Source organism: Tripterygium wilfordii, chromosome 19 (genome assembly GCF_013401445.1).
Source record: "Tripterygium wilfordii isolate XIE 37 chromosome 19, ASM1340144v1, whole genome shotgun sequence".
Taxonomy (NCBI): Eukaryota; Viridiplantae; Streptophyta; class Magnoliopsida; order Celastrales; family Celastraceae; genus Tripterygium; species Tripterygium wilfordii.
Genome location: NC_052250.1, coordinates 3,266,195 through 3,287,235, shown reverse-complemented (window position 1 = coordinate 3,287,235; position 21,041 = coordinate 3,266,195). Strand labels below are relative to the sequence as shown.

General features: G+C 36.9%; 2 pseudogenes; both read left to right on the top strand.

The window, feature by feature from the left end:
* The first annotated feature begins 1,512 nt into the window (after positions 1 to 1,512).
* On the top strand, positions 1,513 to 5,783 carry LOC119985474 (annotated as a pseudogene).
* A 3,671-nt stretch (positions 5,784 to 9,454) lies between these two features.
* On the top strand, positions 9,455 to 17,715 carry LOC119985473 (annotated as a pseudogene).
* Positions 17,716 to 21,041: the final 3,326 nt, after the last annotated feature.

The following is a 21,041-nucleotide window of genomic DNA, read 5'->3' as shown; positions in this document are numbered from 1 at the left end:
TATGCCATAAGTTGGTATTTAAAATTAAACCTACTAAAAGTTGGTAGGGCATTTTATTAAATAAACCATAAGTTGGTATCTAAAATTAAACCTACCAAAAGTTGGTAGGACATTTTATCATTAACACCATAAGTTGGTGTTCAAAATTAAACCTACCAAAAGTTGGTAGGACATTTTATCGTTAACACCATAAGTTGGTGTTTTAAAATTAAATCTATCAAAAGTTGGTAGTGTGTCTCCAAATAAAAAAACTATCATAAGTTGATAGTAATATTACAATTTTTTTTTAATGCTATCATAAGTTGATAGTATTCTTACAAATCTTTTCCCAAAACTATCATAAGTGGATAGTGTTATTTTAAACCTATTTTCAAATAAAAACTATCATAAATTGATAGTAATATTCCAAGCTTTCTTTTTCAAACACTATCATAAGTTGATAAGTGTGTTGAAAGTAATAATTCAAACTTTAACAATTACACCTTGCAAAGAGCAAGTTTCCATAAGATAGCCATTAGATTAATCCGGGTAACCGTTTTCAAACGGGAGTTGTGGGGTGCCTAACACCTTCCCCACACTCAATCGATCCCCGTACCCTTTTCTCTGGTTCGCAGGTCTTTTCGGTGTCCAATTGCACCTTAAATCAATTGGTGGCGACTCTAAACATTTTTCATCCTCCCACGCCGGTCCGCGTCGTGACCCCGGTTGCGACAACTGGCGACTCTGCTGGGGACACCAGGTTTTTTAAACCTAAGAGGGTCAAGCCCATATGATTAAATTGATTGACTACGTTACTTCTTCTTGTATGATTAATTGTTTGTTTCCTTTATATGTCAGAGATGTTGATTTATTTTGTTGTGGTAAAGTATTTGTCATCTCATACATTTACACTCACTGTAGCCTACCAGCTGGGCTCTACCTTTAGTATTAGAGAGGGTTGACCACTATTCTCGTGAGATTCCGTCTCCGCATGGGTAGTGGAAGATATCCTCACCGGATCGACTTCTCTTAAAAGTTAAGGGAGGAGCTTTTGTCCCAATAGTTGGGATTTTAAAAGCAACATGATCTGGGACCTCGCAGAATAGTTAGATAAACTTACCCAAGCACTTTATAAAGCCCTAGATCCATGCCCAAAACCTCCAGAAATTTAGGTTACCCAGTGTAATGGCATATTCTATTTTTGTGTGATTTACTCATTTGTGGTCGATGTTTTGTCTTACACATTTTTAATTGTAATTTCCATTATTGGTTTCTTCTCTCATGCATTCACGTAGGCACAGTCATTGCATTTTGTCAAACTAAATAAGTTCATAGTCATGCATGAAAAAAAAAAACAAAAAAAAAACACCAATTCACTCATGTCTTTGCCATCCTTATAGTATAAGATTACAGTTGTGAATTGCTAAAACAATGAAAATGAACAACAAAAAAAATATAATGGGGCAGTTTGTGAGGAAATTGACTCTTAATTTTCTTGTTGATCAAGTGGGAATGGATCATTTTATGTCTGATTCTGAGGAGGTTTACGTTTTGGCTGTCGATGACAACCTTGTTAATAGACCAGTCATTGAAAGGTTGCTCAAGATTACTTCCTGTAAAGTAACTGCAGTGGACAGTGGAATAAGAATACTTCAGTTTCTGGGATTAGACGAGGAGAATAATTGTCCTGTTGGGTTTGATAGTTTGAAAGTGGATCTAATTATCACCAATTACTGTATGCCTGGAATGACAGGAGATGAGTTGCTAAAGAAAATCAAGGAATCGTCTGCCTTGAGAGAGATTCCGGTGGAAATCAGGTCATCTGAGAACGTAGTGACTCGAATCGACAGATGCTTGGAAGAAGGAGTAGAGGATTTATTGTAAAGTCAGTGAAGTTGTTCGATGTGAAGCGCTTGAAAGGTTACATGACCAGAGACGGAAACCAAGAGAGATGCATCAACAACAAGAGAAAGCTTCCGAAGACTTGTGATCTATGTTTATTACCACCATCACCATCAGAGCCATGTTCTCCACCACCGTTGGAATCTCTTATCAGACAGCGTAAAAGGTCCTGCTTGGATTAAATCCTGATCGTCTGTTATGCACCCTGCCTCACTGTGCAAATATTCGTAATTTCTCGGGGAGTGTGAAAGTTTTTTATTTATTATTATTCTATTTTATTTTTATCTAGTTGAAAAAAAAAGGAAAAAAAAAAGAGAAAAGAGTCGTCCTCAAGCGGGGAAATGAACAGTTGAGTGTGACAGTTTTGTTTTTTATTATTATCTGGTTGAAAAGAGAAGCAGGAAAAAAAATTCGTCCTCAAGCGGGAAAATAACAGTGGAAGGTGACAATAAAGTAAATACTGATGTGACAGGCACTGCGAATGTCTTCGCATATGCAGAGCCATCTTCGTCTTCATCTCCATCTCAATCATTTCTGGCAAAAGCGTGTTTTCTCTCTGAGCCATCTTCATCTCCGTCTCCATCTTCACAATCATACACAATCATCAAAAACACAATGTTGACCTAGACGCTAAGTCTTGGTCCAACACTTTGTTCATCTTCCTCAAGAGATCTTCAAGGATGGATACTCCTAACTCTCCACTTGCAAAAAGGTCTAGAACTGATGAAGGTTCTACTTCTAAAGAAGAGGAAGGTGAAAATGATCCCAGATTCAACCTCTCCCCTATAAGGGAAGACGTATACGAGGACAATCCCCAGAAAACCATCGAATCTCTACAAGAAGCTTTGAGGGAAACCAAAATGAGACTTAAAAAAGCAACCGACAAAGTTCAAGACTACAAAAGACAACTTATGGTTTCAAAGCATGCCATACAAGGTGTTCGATATATGTCATGGGGCAGACAAGCAAGTACTCATGACCCAGATAAATTGCACGAAGCAATCACTGAGATCACAGTACAACTTGGATCTGTTGCAGATGGAATAGACAATGTTCTTTATACCCTAGAATAAAATTCCTGTCCAACAGTATGATTATTACTATGTATAAAGGGCAGTGGTTTGATATTGGGAAGATCTATCTGGCCACGATCTTCAAAGCCAAGGATTTTGTCGAGAAGAAGCCAACAAAGGCGGGGAAGTTATTTTTCCCACGGCTTATCACAAGGTTGCTTTTGTTCAAAAGCATTCGACCTCCTCGGCCTCAAGCATCTTTGGGATATCAGGTCACCATGATGGAAAGAAGGACATGGCGTCAGAGCATCAGTCATTTGAAAACAACTTCGGCTGGAAAGAAGCAGACCTAAGAAGGTCACTCAGCATCACCACCTGGTGATTCCTCATCAGCAATTGCAGCATCTCCACAATCAGATCGCATGCATGCAGCGATAGCCCGACTAGAGATGGGGCTACAAACACTAGAAGAGGGACAGCAAAGGCTGGAGCACATGTTGGCCGCAGTCATGGATATGGTACGGAAGTCCAAACACTAGAAATTTTGGGGAGTTATGTTTTAAACTCAGTAACTGGACCAATTTGGAATTGCCAGATTCTGTCAGCAGCCTTCAAGAGTAAAATCCATCTGCACTACCATCTGTGGTCCGGTTCACGGCCATTGATTGGGTTTTAATAATGAGCATGTCTTTACTTTACTTTGATAAATTTCTCTAGTACAGCTTTTGCATGTTCAATGCTTCCAGTTCTCATGTTTTTGATGCTCTGTTACACTCATCATTCCCACATTTATTTGCCCAATTCCCGTGTTTTTGATGCCTTTGTTACATTCATCATCCCACATTTATTTGCCTTTATTTGTCCATCACTTGCAAATTCCAAATCTTGCAAATTCCATTTTGACAGGATTGAAATTGATGATAATGGAAAGATGAACCGAATGAACCAGATTTTGGGGCACCCATTAACAATTTCGAGTTTGACTTGAACATTGAGGATGAATCTGAGATATAGTCAGAAATGTTGAAACAAGTTTAATCAAAAAGAAAAGATAATTTAAATGGATGAGGTTGTTAATTTGGGGTTGGAAATTTGAATTGGTGCAAACTTGGAAGATTAGAGATGAAATAAAGAAGCAATTTGATGTCGGATGTCTTGCTGTAGTAAAATACCCCGAATGATATAGAAATATTGCACCGGTACTGAAAAAGGATGATTGTAATCAGATCACGATGGCTCTAGAAGATAAAGAGGAAATTACTGTCATTACTTTATGTGGTACCTTTTGCTATGAAGTCATGCCATTTGGTCTAAAAATGCGGGAGATACTTATCAGCAAACCAAGGTCATTCTGTTTCATGATATGATGCATAAAGAGATTGAAGTGCATGGGGATAACATAATTGCCAAGCCAAGTGAGGATGAAGATCACATGATTAACTTGGAAAAGTTTGTTCAAAAGGTTGAGAAGACACTAGTTGAAGTTGAACCCCTCAAAATGCACATTCGGGACAATTTCAAGGAAGTTGTTAAGTTTTATTGGTAGGAAGAAAAAAAAAACCCGTTAGAGTGAAAACCCGCAAGGGCGCTCTAGGCAAAAATAGGGGCAAAAAAAAAAAAAAAATCTGCTAAAGTGAAAAAAACCTCACAGGCGTTTCAATTTGGGCTGCAAGTTCAAATTTCAGATTGTTTGAAGAAGGATGGTTGGATTACGAGTTTGTTGAATTGATGAGTGGTGCCTGAGTTGGCTGTTAACTTGTCTCACATTGACATAGGTGGGAGTGCAAAATTAATTTCGTAATTGAAGGGTTGGAGATCAGTTAATTGGACATGTACCCAAAACTGGGGCAGATTTTGGGGTGCTTTTGATACCATCAGATATTTTACCTTGCTAAGGTGTTAGTCTGTTACATAGAAGAAGAAGTTTGTTGGCAGAAATGGAAGGTTCAGAGATAGCCTTATACAAGCAGATTTGATTATTGTTAATTGGACATGTACCCAAAACTGGGGCAGATTTTGGGGTGCTTTTGATACCATCAGATATTTTACCTTGCTAAGGTGTTAGTCTGTTACATAGAAGAAGAAGTTTGTTGGCAGAAATGGAAGGTTCAGAGATAGCCTTATACAAGCAGATTTGATTATTGTTAATTGGGTGCACACCAAAATTGGGGCAATTTTGGTACAATCTTTGAATTATCACATATTTCATCTTGAAGAAGCTCGGTTTGTCCTTTCTGCCTTTGATTTCTCTACTTTCTTGTACATATTTCATTCTAAAATATTTTATTACCACCCATCCTTTTCAATAAAAATTGTGAGGAAATTCATTTCTTCAATTTTGTTGCTTGTAGTCTCCTTTTACATATCCCAATTCAAATCTCATTTGATACTCCAAAAATCAAATTGTGAGGAAATTCATTTCTTCAATTTTGTTGCTTGTTGTCTCCTTTCCCATATCCCAATTCAATTCTCATTTCATACTCCAAAAAAAAAAATTATTATCATTTGCTTTCAATAATTGACAAGCATGGCTGTACTTTTGAATTTATCACTGACAAAGTTTTGACAGGAAATATAATGAGTGCATCAGGACAATACTTTTGATAGGAAGTTGATGGATTTTGGCATCCTAAGCTGGAAAGGATCTGAGTGAAAAGCCTGAAGCTGAAGCAGGTGTTAGCAGGAAAGAGAAGCTCACATTCCTAAGCCGTGCAAAAAAAAAAAAAAAGATTTGAATAAGGAAATTTTGATAAATGGGTAGCTTTGAATTCAGATGCGTACGAACATGCAAATTTCAGGGAAAATGAATTGATTATGGGAATGCACATTGGAAAAGGAAAAGAGATAACTCAAGAGCTGGGGTCCAGAACGGAAAAAGGCCTTCACTAATCAGATTAGAGAAGATACATTGAAAGCTCAGTGAGTCAGAAAGTCAACCCTGACAGAGAAACAAATTTGGTTTAGCAATTCGTAATTGTGCGCTTGTTGGAGGATGGCAAAACCATGAGAAAACATGCATCCATTCATTCATGAGACATTCATAATTGAGCAAAATAGGTCAGTGCATGCATCATCACTGCATAAATAAAAAATTTTCAGCCAAGCCGGGAATGGCTACAATGATCCCGAGCACCTTTTTCACAATAATAAAAAAAAATCAAAAATTAAAAATTTTCAGCCAAGCCGGGAATGGCTACCGTGATCCGGAGCACCTTTTCACCAAAAAAAAATAAAAAAATCAAAGATTAAAAAAAAAACATTTGGCCAAGCCGGGAATGGCTGTAGTGATCTCATGCACTTTCTTTTTGTTGGCCAAGCTGGGAATGGCCATAGTGATCCCATGCACTTCATTTATTGTTGGCCAAGCCGGGAATGGCCATGTGATCCCGTGCCCTTTATTTTCTTGCACAAACAGTTGGCCAAGCCGGGAATGGCCTTGTGATCCCGTGCCCCTTTATTTTCTTGCACAAACTTTTTGGCCAAGCCGGGAATGGCCACAATGATCCCGCGCATTTCAGGCCCGTACGAAACGCGGTTGACTACGCCTTTGTTTGCCTTTTATTTCATAAAAGACATACAAAGGGGGGCAGCTGTAGTACCCGGTTTTCGTCCGGCCAAAAAAATACAAAATACAAAAATAATAATAATAAAAACAAATATATTAAAAAAATATATATATCATATAAAAAATATATAAAAAATATATAAAAAAAATATAAAAAAGAAGGAAAAGATAAAGTGGCCGAAAGTAGGGTAAAAAAAAAAGGAAGTGAAAAAAGAAGGAAAAGATAAAGTGGCCGAAAGTAGGGTAAAAAAAAAGGAAGTGAAAAAAAGAAGGAAAAGATAAAGTGGCCGAAAGTAGGGTAAAAAAAAAGGGAAGTGAAAAGGGGAAGGAAAAGAGAAAGAAAAAGAATAAGAAGAGAGGAAGAGAGGAAGAGAGGAAGAGAGGAAGAGGGGGGAGAGAGAGGAAACAAAACAAAAAAAAAAGAGGAAGAGAGGAGGCGTGAGAGAGAGGAAGAAAAAAAGGAGAGGCTTTGGCTTTTGGTGAAGAAAAACAAAAAAAGAAGAGAGGAAGAGAGGAAGAGAGGGGAGAGGAAGAAGAGAAGAAGAGAAGGAGAGAAGGAGAGAAGGGGAAAACCGATTCTTTGGATTTTTTGGTAGAAGCTTCATACCCCTCATATCTTTCACTCAAGTATTGCTCTATTTACACTTGATTTCAATGTTTGATTCATTTTTAGCATCCTCGGATGTTGACTAAGAATAGACATGGTGTTTCTTGCATTCACCTTGGACATATGTGATGCTTGGGAGTGTTTTCGATACTAATATGTTGAGCCCTTTCTCTTTGCATTTTTTTTCTTCTATTTCTTGTTGGAAAAAGCGGGAGAGACCATATTTGGATTTGATTTTCTTGGTTTGGATACGTGTGAATCTCATAATGTGGTCTTGATTCGATTTAAATCTTGATTTACATTTGCGTATTCTATTTTTCCCTCTCTTTATGTTTGTTTTGTTGGACGAGGCTCGGGCTTGGATATTATTTGGACGAGTTGATGGAGGCTTGAGCAATTTCAAGATTTTGTTTGGTTTATTACAATTTGTGTATATTTGGCCCCCCATATTGTGTAATTTATCTTATTCATGTCGATTTGTATAATTTCGACATTTATTATTTGGATTATTTGTACAAGTGTGGATTATGAATATATAGGCTTAAAATTGAATATAGGTCATTTCAATTAAAGAAATCATAAGTTGATTTCCTTTATTTGAATTATGAACCTTATTTGATTTCATTTATGAATTTGCCATAAGTTGGCAATAATAGGTTAAATTGATAGATGACACTTTTCCAAATAATCATTTATACCATAAGTTGGTATTTAAAATTAAACCTACCAAAAGTTGGTATGTCATTTTATCATTTATGCCATAAGTTGGTATTTAAAATTAAACCTACCAAAAGTTGGTAGGTCATTTTATCATTTATGCCATAAGTTGGTATTTAAAATTAAACCTACTAAAAGTTGGTAGGGCATTTTATTAAATAAACCATAAGTTGGTATCTAAAATTAAACCTACCAAAAGTTGGTAGGACATTTTATCATTAACACCATAAGTTGGTGTTCAAAATTAAACCTACCAAAAGTTGGTAGGACATTTTATCATTAACACCATAAGTTGGTGTTCAAAATTAAACCTACCAAAAGTTGGTAGGACATTTTATCGTTAACACCATAAGTTGGTGTTTTAAAATTAAATCTATCAAAAGTTGGTAGTGTGTCTCCAAATAAAAAAACTATCATAAGTTGATAGTAATATTACAATTTTTTTTTAATGCTATCATAAGTTGATAGTATTCTTACAAATCTTTTCCCAAAACTATCATAAGTGGATAGTGTTATTTTAAACCTATTTTCAAATAAAAACTATCATAAATTGATAGTAATATTCCAAGCTTTCTTTTTCAAACACTATCATAAGTTGATAAGTGTGTTGAAAGTAATAATTCAAACTTTAACAATTACACCTTGCAAAGAGCAAGTTTCCATAAGATAGCCATTAGATTAATCCGGGTAACCGTTTTCAAACGGGAGTTGTGGGGTGCCTAACACCTTCCCCACACTCAATCGATCCCCGTACCCTTTTCTCTGGTTCGCAGGTCTTTTCGGTGTCCAATTGCACCTTAAATCAATTGGTGGCGACTCTAAACATTTTTCATCCTCCCACGCCGGTCCGCGTCGTGACCCCGGTTGCGACAACTGGCGACTCTGCTGGGGACACCAGGTTTTTTAAACCTAAGAGGGTCAAGCCCATATGATTAAATTGATTGACTACGTTACTTCTTCTTGTATGATTAATTGTTTGTTTCCTTTATATGTCAGAGATGTTGATTTATTTTGTTGTGGTAAAGTATTTGTCATCTCATACATTTACACTCACTGTAGCCTACCAGCTGGGCTCTACCTTTAGTATTAGAGAGGGTTGACCACTATTCTCGTGAGATTCCGTCTCCGCATGGGTAGTGGAAGATATCCTCACCGGATCGACTTCTCTTAAAAGTTAAGGGAGGAGCTTTTGTCCCAATAGTTGGGATTTTAAAAGCAACATGATCTGGGACCTCGCAGAATAGTTAGATAAACTTACCCAAGCACTTTATAAAGCCCTAGATCCATGCCCAAAACCTCCAGAAATTTAGGTTACCCAGTGTAATGGCATATTCTATTTTTGTGTGATTTACTCATTTGTGGTCGATGTTTTGTCTTACACATTTTTAATTGTAATTTCCATTATTGGTTTCTTCTCTCATGCATTCACGTAGGCACAGTCATTGCATTTTGTCAAACTAAATAAGTTCATAGTCATGCATGAAAAAAAAAAACAAAAAAAAAACACCAATTCACTCATGTCTTTGCCATCCTTATAGTATAAGATTACAGTTGTGAATTGCTAAAACAATGAAAATGAACAACAAAAAAAATATAATGGGGCAGTTTGTGAGGAAATTGACTCTTAATTTTCTTGTTGATCAAGTGGGAATGGATCATTTTATGTCTGATTCTGAGGAGGTTTACGTTTTGGCTGTCGATGACAACCTTGTTAATAGACCAGTCATTGAAAGGTTGCTCAAGATTACTTCCTGTAAAGTAACTGCAGTGGACAGTGGAATAAGAATACTTCAGTTTCTGGGATTAGACGAGGAGAATAATTGTCCTGTTGGGTTTGATAGTTTGAAAGTGGATCTAATTATCACCAATTACTGTATGCCTGGAATGACAGGAGATGAGTTGCTAAAGAAAATCAAGGAATCGTCTGCCTTGAGAGAGATTCCGGTGGAAATCAGGTCATCTGAGAACGTAGTGACTCGAATCGACAGATGCTTGGAAGAAGGAGTAGAGGATTTATTGTAAAGTCAGTGAAGTTGTTCGATGTGAAGCGCTTGAAAGGTTACATGACCAGAGACGGAAACCAAGAGAGATGCATCAACAACAAGAGAAAGCTTCCGAAGACTTGTGATCTATGTTTATTACCACCATCACCATCAGAGCCATGTTCTCCACCACCGTTGGAATCTCTTATCAGACAGCGTAAAAGGTCCTGCTTGGATTAAATCCTGATCGTCTGTTATGCACCCTGCCTCACTGTGCAAATATTCGTAATTTCTCGGGGAGTGTGAAAGTTTTTTATTTATTATTATTCTATTTTATTTTTATCTAGTTGAAAAAAAAAGGAAAAAAAAAGAGAAAAGAGTCGTCCTCAAGCGGGGAAATGAACAGTTGAGTGTGACAGTTTTGTTTTTTATTATTATCTGGTTGAAAAGAGAAGCAGGAAAAAAAATTCGTCCTCAAGCGGGAAAATAACAGTGGAAGGTGACAGTAAAGTAAATACTGATGTGACAGGCACTGCGAATGTCTTCGCATATGCAGAGCCATCTTCGTCTTCATCTCCATCTCAATCATTTCTGGCAAAAGCGTGTTTTCTCTCTGAGCCATCTTCATCTCCGTCTCCATCTTCACAATCATACACAATCATCAAAAACACAATGTTGACCTAGACGCTAAGTCTTGGTCCAACACTTTGTTCATCTTCCTCAAGAGATCTTCAAGGATGGATACTCCTAACTCTCCACTTGCAAAAAGGTCTAGAACTGATGAAGGTTCTACTTCTAAAGAAGAGGAAGGTGAAAATGATCCCAGATTCAACCTCTCCCCTATAAGGGAAGACGTATACGAGGACAATCCCCAGAAAACCATCGAATCTCTACAAGAAGCTTTGAGGGAAACCAAAATGAGACTTAAAAAAGCAACCGACAAAGTTCAAGACTACAAAAGGCAACTTATGGTTTCAAAGCATGCCATACAAGGTGTTCGATATATGTCATGGGGCAGACAAGCAAGTACTCATGACCCAGATAAATTGCACGAAGCAATCACTGAGATCACAGTACAACTTGGATCTGTTGCAGATGGAATAGACAATGTTCTTTATACCCTAGAATAAAATTCCTGTCCAACAGTATGATTATTACTATGTATAAAGGGCAGTGGTTTGATATTGGGAAGATCTATCTGGCCACGATCTTCAAAGCCAAGGATTTTGTCGAGAAGAAGCCAACAAAGGCGGGGAAGTTATTTTTCCCACGGCTTATCACAAGGTTGCTTTTGTTCAAAAGCATTCGACCTCCTCGGCCTCAAGCATCTTTGGGATATCAGGTCACCATGATGGAAAGAAGGACATGGCGTCAGAGCATCAGTCATTTGAAAACAACTTCGGCTGGAAAGAAGCAGACCTAAGAAGGTCACTCAGCATCACCACCTGGTGATTCCTCATCAGCAATTGCAGCATCTCCACAATCAGATCGCATGCATGCAGCGATAGCCCGACTAGAGATGGGGCTACAAACACTAGAAGAGGGACAGCAAAGGCTGGAGCACATGTTGGCCGCAGTCATGGATATGGTACGGAAGTCCAAACACTAGAAATTTTGGGGAGTTATGTTTTAAACTCAGTAACTGGACCAATTTGGAATTGCCAGATTCTGTCAGCAGCCTTCAAGAGTAAAATCCATCTGCACTACCATCTGTGGTCCGGTTCACGGCCATTGATTGGGTTTTAATAATGAGCATGTCTTTACTTTACTTTGATAAATTTCTCTAGTACAGCTTTTGCATGTTCAATGCTTCCAGTTCTCATGTTTTTGATGCTCTGTTACACTCATCATTCCCACATTTATTTGCCCAATTCCCGTGTTTTTGATGCCTTTGTTACATTCATCATCCCACATTTATTTGCCTTTATTTGTCCATCACTTGCAAATTCCAAATCTTGCAAATTCCATTTTGACAGGATTGAAATTGATGATAATGGAAAGATGAACCGAATGAACCAGATTTTGGGGCACCCATTAACAATTTCGAGTTTGACTTGAACATTGAGGATGAATCTGAGATATAGTCAGAAATGTTGAAACAAGTTTAATCAAAAAGAAAAGATAATTTAAATGGATGAGGTTGTTAATTTGGGGTTGGAAATTTGAATTGGTGCAAACTTGGAAGATTAGAGATGAAATAAAGAAGCAATTTGATGTCGGATGTCTTGCTGTAGTAAAATACCCCGAATGATATAGAAATATTGCACCGGTACTGAAAAAGGATGATTGTAATCAGATCACGATGGCTCTAGAAGATAAAGAGGAAATTACTGTCATTACTTTATGTGGTACCTTTTGCTATGAAGTCATGCCATTTGGTCTAAAAATGCGGGAGATACTTATCAGCAAACCAAGGTCATTCTGTTTCATGATATGATGCATAAAGAGATTGAAGTGCATGGGGATAACATAATTGCCAAGCCAAGTGAGGATGAAGATCACATGATTAACTTGGAAAAGTTTGTTCAAAAGGTTGAGAAGACACTAGTTGAAGTTGAACCCCTCAAAATGCACATTCGGGACAATTTCAAGGAAGTTGTTAAGTTTTATTGGTAGGAAGAAAAAAAAAACCCGTTAGAGTGAAAACCCGCAAGGGCGCTCTAGGCAAAAATAGGGGCAAAAAAAAAAAAATCTGCTAAAGTGAAAAAAACCTCACAGGCGTTTCAATTTGGGCTGCAAGTTCAAATTTCAGATTGTTTGAAGAAGGATGGTTGGATTACGAGTTTGTTGAATTGATGAGTGGTGCCTGAGTTGGCTGTTAACTTGTCTCACATTGACATAGGTGGGAGTGCAAAATTAATTTCGTAATTGAAGGGTTGGAGATCAGTTAATTGGACATGTACCCAAAACTGGGGCAGATTTTGGGGTGCTTTTGATACCATCAGATATTTTACCTTGCTAAGGTGTTAGTCTGTTACATAGAAGAAGAAGTTTGTTGGCAGAAATGGAAGGTTCAGAGATAGCCTTATACAAGCAGATTTGATTATTGTTAATTGGACATGTACCCAAAACTGGGGCAGATTTTGGGGTGCTTTTGATACCATCAGATATTTTACCTTGCTAAGGTGTTAGTCTGTTACATAGAAGAAGAAGTTTGTTGGCAGAAATGGAAGGTTCAGAGATAGCCTTATACAAGCAGATTTGATTATTGTTAATTGGGTGCACACCAAAATTGGGGCAATTTTGGTACAATCTTTGAATTATCACATATTTCATCTTGAAGAAGCTCGGTTTGTCCTTTCTGCCTTTGATTTCTCTACTTTCTTGTACATATTTCATTCTAAAATATTTTATTACCACCCATCCTTTTCAATAAAAATTGTGAGGAAATTCATTTCTTCAATTTTGTTGCTTGTAGTCTCCTTTTACATATCCCAATTCAAATCTCATTTGATACTCCAAAAATCAAATTGTGAGGAAATTCATTTCTTCAATTTTGTTGCTTGTTGTCTCCTTTCCCATATCCCAATTCAATTCTCATTTCATACTCCAAAAAAAAAAATTATTATCATTTGCTTTCAATAATTGACAAGCATGGCTGTACTTTTGAATTTATCACTGACAAAGTTTTGACAGGAAATATAATGAGTGCATCAGGACAATACTTTTGATAGGAAGTTGATGGATTTTGGCATCCTAAGCTGGAAAGGATCTGAGTGAAAAGCCTGAAGCTGAAGCAGGTGTTAGCAGGAAAGAGAAGCTCACATTCCTAAGCCGTGCAAAAAAAAAAAAAAAAGATTTGAATAAGGAAATTTTGATAAATGGGTAGCTTTGAATTCAGATGCGTACGAACATGCAAATTTCAGGGAAAATGAATTGATTATGGGAATGCACATTGGAAAAGGAAAAGAGATAACTCAAGAGCTGGGGTCCAGAACGGAAAAAGGCCTTCACTAATCAGATTAGAGAAGATACATTGAAAGCTCAGTGAGTCAGAAAGTCAACCCTGACAGAGAAACAAATTTGGTTTAGCAATTCGTAATTGTGCGCTTGTTGGAGGATGGCAAAACCATGAGAAAACATGCATCCATTCATTCATGAGACATTCATAATTGAGCAAAATAGGTCAGTGCATGCATCATCACTGCATAAATAAAAAATTTTCAGCCAAGCCGGGAATGGCTACAATGATCCCGAGCACCTTTTTCACAATAATAAAAAAAAATCAAAAATTAAAAATTTTCAGCCAAGCCGGGAATGGCTACCGTGATCCGGAGCACCTTTTCACCAAAAAAAAATAAAAAAATCAAAGATTAAAAAAAAAACATTTGGCCAAGCCGGGAATGGCTGTAGTGATCTCATGCACTTTCTTTTTGTTGGCCAAGCTGGGAATGGCCATAGTGATCCCATGCACTTCATTTATTGTTGGCCAAGCCGGGAATGGCCATGTGATCCCGTGCCCTTTATTTTCTTGCACAAACAGTTGGCCAAGCCGGGAATGGCCTTGTGATCCCGTGCCCCTTTATTTTCTTGCACAAACAGTTGGCCAAGCCGGGAATGGCCTTGTGATCCCGTGCCCCTTTATTTTCTTGCACAAACAGTTGGCCAAGCCGGGAATGGCCGTGTGATCCCGTGCCCCTTTATTTTTCTGCACAAACAGTTGGCCAAGCCGGGAATGGCCTTGTGATCCCGTGCCCTTTATTTTCTTGCACGAACATTGGCCAAGCCGGGAATGGCCACAGTGATCCCGTGCCCCTTTATTTTCTTGCACGAACATTGGCCAAGCCGGGAATGGCCTTGTGATCCCGTGCCCCTTATTTTCTTGCACCAACATTGGCCAAGCCGGGAATGGCCTTGTGATCCCGTGCCCCTTATTTTCTTGCACCAACATTGGCCAAGCCGGGAATGGCCTTGTGATCCCGTGCCCCTTTATTTTCTTGCACAAACTTTTTGGCCAAGCCGGGAATGGCCACAATGATCCCGCGCATTTCAGGCCCGTACGAAACGCGGTTGACTACGCCTTTGTTTGCCTTTTATTTCATAAAAGACATACAAAGGGGGGCAGCTGTAGTACCCGGTTTTCGTCCGGCCAAAAAAATACAAAATACAAAAATAATAATAATAAAAACAAATATATTAAAAAAATATATATATCATATAAAAAATATATAAAAAATATATAAAAAATATATAAAAAAGAAGGAAAAGATAAAGTGGCCGAAAGTAGGGTAAAAAAAAAGGAAGTGAAAAAAGAAGGAAAAGATAAAGTGGCCGAAAGTAGGGTAAAAAAAAAGGAAGTGAAAAAAAAAAGGAAAAGATAAAGTGGCCGAAAGTAGGGTAAAAAAAAAGGGAAGTGAAAAGGGGAAGGAAAAGAGAAAGAAAAAGAATAAGAAGAGAGGAAGAGAGGAAGAGAGGAAGAGGGGGGAGAGAGAGGAAACAAAACAAAAAAAAAAGAGGAAGAGAGGAGGCGTGAGAGAGAGGAAGAAAAAAAGGAGAGGCTTTGGCTTTTGGTGAAGAAAAACAAAAAAAGAAGAGAGGAAGAGAGGAAGAGAGGGGAGAGGAAGAAGAGAAGAAGAGAAGGAGAGAAGGAGAGAAGGGGAAAGCCGATTCTTTGAATTTTTTGGTAGAAGCTTCATACCCCTCATATCTTTCACTCAAGTATTGCTCTATTTACACTTGATTTCAATGTTTGATTCATTTTTAGCATCCTCGGATGTTGACTAAGAATAGACATGGTGTTTCTTGCATTCACCTTGGACATATGTGATGCTTGGGAGTGTTTTCGATACTAATATGTTGAGCCCTTTCTCTTTGCATTTTTTTTCTTCTATTTCTTGTTGGAAAAAGCGGGAGAGACCATATTTGGATTTGATTTTCTTGGTTTGGATACGTGTGAATCTCATAATGTGGTCTTGATTCGATTTAAATCTTGATTTACATTTGCGTATTCTATTTTTCCCTCTCTTTATGTTTGTTTTGTTGGACGAGGCTCGGGCTTGGATATTATTTGGACGAGTTGATGGAGGCTTGAGCAATTTCAAGATTTTGTTTGGTTTATTACAATTTGTGTATATTTGGCCCCCCATATTGTGTAATTTATCTTATTCATGTCGATTTGTATAATTTCGACATTTATTATTTGGATTATTTGTACAAGTGTGGATTATGAATATATAGGATTAAAATTGAATATAGGTCATTTCAATTAAAGAAATCATAAGTTGATTTCCTTTATTTGAATTATGAACCTTATTTGATTTCATTTATGAATTTGCCATAAGTTGGCAATAATAGGTTAAATTGATAGATGACACTTTTCCAAATAATCATTTATACCATAAGTTGGTATTTAAAATTAAACCTACCAAAAGTTGGTATGTCATTTTATCATTTATGCCATAAGTTGGTATTTAAAATTAAACCTACCAAAAGTTGGTAGGTCATTTTATCATTTATGCCATAAGTTGGTATTTAAAATTAAACCTACTAAAAGTTGGTAGGGCATTTTATTAAATAAACCATAAGTTGGTATCTAAAATTAAACCTACCAAAAGTTGGTAGGACATTTTATCATTAACACCATAAGTTGGTGTTCAAAATTAAACCTACCAAAAGTTGGTAGGACATTTTATCATTAACACCATAAGTTGGTGTTCAAAATTAAACCTACCAAAAGTTGGTAGGACATTTTATCGTTAACACCATAAGTTGGTGTTTTAAAATTAAATCTATCAAAAGTTGGTAGTGTGTCTCCAAATAAAAAAACTATCATAAGTTGATAGTAATATTACAATTTTTTTTTAATGCTATCATAAGTTGATAGTATTCTTACAAATCTTTTCCCAAAACTATCATAAGTGGATAGTGTTATTTTAAACCTATTTTCAAATAAAAACTATCATAAATTGATAGTAATATTCCAAGCTTTCTTTTTCAAACACTATCATAAGTTGATAAGTGTGTTGAAAGTAATAATTCAAACTTTAACAATTACACCTTGCAAAGAGCAAGTTTCCATAAGATAGCCATTAGATTAATCCGGGTAACCGTTTTCAAACGGGAGTTGTGGGGTGCCTAACACCTTCCCCACACTCAATCGATCCCCGTACCCTTTTCTCTGGTTCGCAGGTCTTTTCGGTGTCCAATTGCACCTTAAATCAATTGGTGGCGACTCTAAACATTTTTCATCCTCCCACGCCGGTCCGCGTCGTGACCCCGGTTGCGACACTTCCAATGGGATACTATGAGTGTGTTTGATTGGAATTTTGAAAACAATTTTCTGTTTTTGAAAACAAAAAAGATTGTGAAAATTTGTTTGACACATGTTTCTAGTAACATGTTTTGAAAATGATGAAAACTACCTTTTATTTCGAAAAAGCAAAAAACCAAAACAACAAAATGAAGTTTTGTAAAATTTCGGGTCAGAGATCGGTGGCATAATTGTAAATAAGTCAAAGACTAGTGGCACTTTTGGAAATAAAATAAACTTTCCTCATCTTTCCTCTCTCTCCCCGCGCATCACCGTCTCCCCCACACCAGATCGTCGTCCGCCCATTACATGAGCAAAACGGGTCAACTTTAGGTCTCCCTTTTCAGTGGCTGTTTTGGACAGAATCTGGCTGGGCATTGTGCGTCTCAATGAGAGGGTCTAACAGTGGTGGTGATGTCAAATTGTCGCTAAAATCGTCTGAATTTGAGACTTTTTCTTTCATATTACTGTTTCTATGTTACTGTTTCTTCATGTTATTGTTGAAAAAAATTAATATTAGACTAATGTTTACTTACATTATCCTTTTAATATATTGGCGTTGTGATGCACAACCATGTACTATAAATCAAGTATTTTTTAAAGGTCATTCACTCTAGTAAGAAATAAGACAAGGGTTTTGTTTATTATGTTACTGTCGAAATAGTAACATGAACATGTCTGAATGATTTTGCAGAACTTGACAGATTAATTATTTCATATCCAGTACATGCTCAAGAAAATCTTGAACGAAAATCATATACCCAACATCTAAACCTGAATAAAAATAAAGAAGAATAGAAACAATAGATGCAAAGTTTTTAACCTTTAAATTGTAAAAAAAATAGATCTATAGAGAGAGAGAAGAAAGAGAAGAAGAAGACGAAGAAAGAGAAAGAGAACGAGAAGAGAGAGAAAATGAAGAAAGAGATAGGTGAAGAAGAAATAAAGAAATAAAGATATTGTGGGTAAAAAGGTAAATGATCATTTTATAGGTATTTTTATGTCCATGTGTTTTTTTGTTCGATCTAGATGTCCAAAATTGAGAGTGTGTACCGGTTTGACATTGTCCCTATTTTGAATCAGGATTTTTTTGACTTGGTATTTTAGAATGGGCTTGGTCAACAACAAAAGGCTCTTTTAGAGTGAGCTTGATCCACAACAATGGGCTTGAGCACAAAATGAGCATTTTTTTTCCCAAAATCCTTTTTAGAAATTAAAAAAGTAAACTATTTCCAAGCACACTCTATGTCTTTCATAACTTAACAATGACTAGACTCCTCCGCAACATCAATTTGTATGCCTCTAGGCACTTGGGGCGGGCCCTAGTTTGAAAATATAACTATTATTTTAATTTCAAAATAATTGCAGTTTGAAATCAATAAAAGTGCAACGGTCATTATTTTCAAATTCAAAAGGCAACATTAGGGTTGTGCAAATGAAACCGAAAACCGGATTAAAACCGGTAACCGGACCGGTTGGTCCGGTTTGGATCGGTTAGTTGACCGAGTTTGGTCAAACGGTTTCAAAAACCGAAACCAACCGAGTTAAGTCGGTCCGGATATGGTTTGGAATTTTTGTAACCACCGGTTAACCGGACCGGATCGGTATATATAATATATAATATTTAATACTATAATGTCTTTAAATATGGACCATTGAGATATAATATATAATTACTAATGTTATGTACCATTAGATTAAGACATTAAGTGATTAACTATGAAATATTAATATAATATATATCATTCCTTGAGATTTTTTTTGAAACATTTTTATCAATCCTTTAAGATTTGCTTACAAAATAGATATTTTACGAAAAACCATAACCGGACCGAAACCGAACCGGTTAGTCGGTTAACCGTAGTAACGGGTTTTGATGGTTTTGGATTGGTTTTGGTTTCAGAAAATACAAATCCGTAATTTTCGGATTGGTGACGGTTTGGCCTCCACGGTCCGGTTAACCGGACCGTGCACAGCCCTAGGCAACATCATCTATTATATCTATATAATGGGCTTGTTTGGGAGTGCTGTCAACTGTTGTGAGGTGTGGTACGGTGCTGTGAGTTATAAAACTGTGGTGCTGTGTGGTGTGTTAGAACGTAAAAAGTTGTTTGGCGCATCACTTTTAAAACTGTGATGCGGTGCTGTCAACAGCAATTTCGCATTTTAAGTATAAAAATAATTAATAATATTAATATAAATTAATAATATTAATAAAAATTAACAAAATGTTTACATTGCATAATAGTTTAAAATAAAGTAGTTTACATCATTTGATGACGTTGGTAAATTAAAAAAATAAAAAAGTAGTCTAGTACGATGCAAACACTTCAACCGCAATCATATCGCGGAGAGCTGTCATCTCTAGGTTCTCACCAATGAATGGTTGGTCCTACGAAGTGCTCACTCCAACTCCGCTGGTACTGGCTTCCATACCTGAGACATGAATAGTGTGGTCATCATCACTATATGCAGTGAAGTCCGGGTCATCTAATGCGCGCAATCGTATGAAATTATGTAAAACTGCGCAGGCGACCACGATCTTCACTTGAGTGCGAAATGAGTAAGGGGGCATTGTTGAAAAAATGTGCCACTTATTTTTTAGCACACCAAATGTGTGCTCAATAACCGAACGGAGAGATGAGTGTGCATGATTGAAGGCTTCCCGTGGTGTCGATACATCAGTACCATTTCAGAATACCTCTAAATGGTATCTCTGTCCCCTATACGGTGCTAGATATCCACTTTGATTCGGATATCCTGAATCAACCAAGTAATATTTTCCTGTAACATATTGGAAAATTAATGTTACTTACTAACGAAATTTGAATTAAAATACTAGTTTATAATAAATTTGAATTAAATATGTTCATATGCGTTACCAGGGGAGGGTGGGGAAACTTTGAGTTTGCATTAGAGAGAACTGCACTAAAAATTTGAGAATCATGTGCCGATCCCTCCCAACCCGCACACAAATACGTGAATAACATATCGAAGTCACATGCCGCCATCACATTCTGCGTGGTCACGCCTTTTCGCCCAATGAATTTTGTCCTATCATCATTCGGGATTGACGCATGAATATGCGTACCATCAATTGCCCCGATGCAATCCCTAAAGTATGGAAAATATTTATCGTCTTCTTCTATGTACTTCGAGACTGTCGAATATGTTGGATCCCTTGGTCTGATAATATCGTCTGACATCCAAATCAAACTACTCAATACATTATGAAACTGGTGATGGATTGTTTCCCCAGAATGCTGGAATCTATCCTGCACAGTACAATTGCCGACACCATTTCCTACTGTGTAAACAAACATCCCGACTATCTCATTTACACTTAGTTCACGAGATCGTGCGAGGCCATACCTCGTGCTCAATTCACTGCACAAGTCCCTGAACACCCTTCTATCCATCCTCAACACAAACAAACATTTTTTTCTATTACCACATAGCAAGTCCGTCATGTACATATGGCCTATGTACCATGAAGTCCAACAAGGTGTACGTTGATTATAAAACATAGCCTCACCGGCCGCAACAAGTGCCACCCCCATAATAGTCGCTAGTTCTTCAATAATAAACTGCTCAGTTACATTGGAATATATATCCATATCCTGTCAAAGCAAATGGAATTAACTTATCGTTAAAAACTAGACAAATCGATATTAAGATTATGTAACAAGATTGCCAATACCATTATAAGTAAGTCCAAGCATTTAACAATTGAAATTCAATCACAATAAACATAACAACTACAATTATTGAAATGGAAAATAATTGTCAACATCTACTGATCTAAAGAAGTCCAAAATTTAAAACATAAACAATTCTCAACATAGAATAATTGTTTATTCAAAAAAATTTCTTAAATTCTCAACAGATTTACCTGAATTCTTCTCTCCCACCAGTCATTGTCAGCAAGAATAGTGTTACGAACACTGTTCCATCCAGTCCCTATGTCATGAATACGCAGTTTCTTCCATAATTTGTAATCCTTCTTCAGATTGTCTCATTTATTTTT